The sequence below is a fragment of the Nanorana parkeri genome, unplaced genomic scaffold, assembly GCF_000935625.1.
Source record: "Nanorana parkeri isolate BGI_ZX_2015 unplaced genomic scaffold, ASM93562v1 scaffold275, whole genome shotgun sequence".
NCBI classification, from domain to species: domain Eukaryota; kingdom Metazoa; phylum Chordata; class Amphibia; order Anura; family Dicroglossidae; genus Nanorana; species Nanorana parkeri.
The window spans coordinates 639414-640818 of record NW_017306543.1 but is presented as its reverse complement, the minus strand read 5'-3'; the positions used below and the strand labels follow the sequence as shown (position 1 = coordinate 640818).

Below are 1405 nucleotides of genomic sequence, written 5' to 3'. Positions count from 1 at the left end.
AAAAGTATTCTTTGTGATGGAAAAGTTGGTTAGGCTAAGAATCCATTTTGTATTCATGTTCAAGACTCCATTTTATTTAGCATCTTTTCAACAAAAGTCTGTGGGTTTTTTTTTGTTTCTACACAAGTTCACAGGTTTTGCAGAAACTTCCTCCTTTTTTTAATACTCTAGCTTTATGAGCCAATGATAAATTGACCAATACTCCCAAATATGGTATAGTTTCAGACAACAGACCAAGTCAGCCTACCACAAAGGACCACTAGTTCCTTAAAATGATTGTTTCAATTTGACCATACTTTAAAATAGTTACTTAAATAAGGCATTTTTGGGAGTGACTTTGCAGTTTTAGACAGTTAACCATCTCATTGCTGTGATAAAATAATCTCATTAATTATGCTAATGTGGCTTTGCCTAAAAATTAATGTAACCTGTTGTGACGTAGCAGAATGTTTGTCTTGACATTCTGCCCGATACGTATTGAATAAATGTTACTTACGACGAGCACATATATATCTGTTCATGGTAATGTGAGGTCTGGTATTTCTGCCGGGACATCTTTGAAAATCAACTTGCCAGATTAAATTTTTTTTTTAATCTATTCATGTTCCCGTCTCAAACTGGCATAAGTACCTGAATCTAATTTGGAATTGGGTGAAGAGCCTTCTTTAGGTGGCAAGTAGGGGGGTTTGCCCATTTCATTACCCCACCTTTCCCTGCCCTTAACCCAGCCCCTTTGCTCCCATTTGTCTTCAGAAGAAAATGTTTATTTTATTGGGGGTAAGTGGTGGTCTCACGGTTACCCCTAAGAGAGGGTTACGAAAAAATGGGAAAGTGGCTGTTGGCTGTACAGGACAATGGCCTTTTTAGGACCCAGCAGAGGAGCATTGCCTCTTTAGGGGCTGCTGTTTTTTGTGCTGACCTCCCAAGTGGGGGACACATTACTCTATGCATCTTGGCAGGGAGGGGGGTTCTGCTTTCAGCAGTAAATTCTGTCAGGCACTGGCAAAAATGGCAGTGCTGCAGCATACAAGTTGCTGGCTTTATTTCCCATCTGTGCACCTGCACACTGCCTCTCTGAAATCAGCTAAACAAGACTTCACAGCAAGCTACTCTAACTGGGAGACCAGAACTGCGCTCACCCTCTGGACAGTAAGTATCCCTCTGTTAGGAAGTCGTAACCTAACATTGTTAAAGCTCAGTTGGCATTGTGGGGATTCAGAGAGGGGGGAGTCAGGCCTTCAAAGCTGCCCCCATAGGCGAGGGATCTCTTTTATTTTACTCAATGCCCGCAACCTGACACTAATGGTATCAATCACATCCTTTGGTTCCTCACTCTCAAGGACTTGGACTTTCTGGATCCATTTTGGAAGGTTGAGTTGCTGGTAGAACATAATTCTTATAGCCA

General features: G+C 41.6%; 1 protein-coding gene across 2 annotated transcripts in view; it reads right to left on the bottom strand.

Annotated features, from left to right (window-relative positions):
* Positions 1-1405, bottom strand: part of GNL2 (G protein nucleolar 2) — a 51562-nt gene that overhangs the window by 23837 nt on the left and 26320 nt on the right. The gene's annotated exons all lie outside the window — the stretch shown is intronic.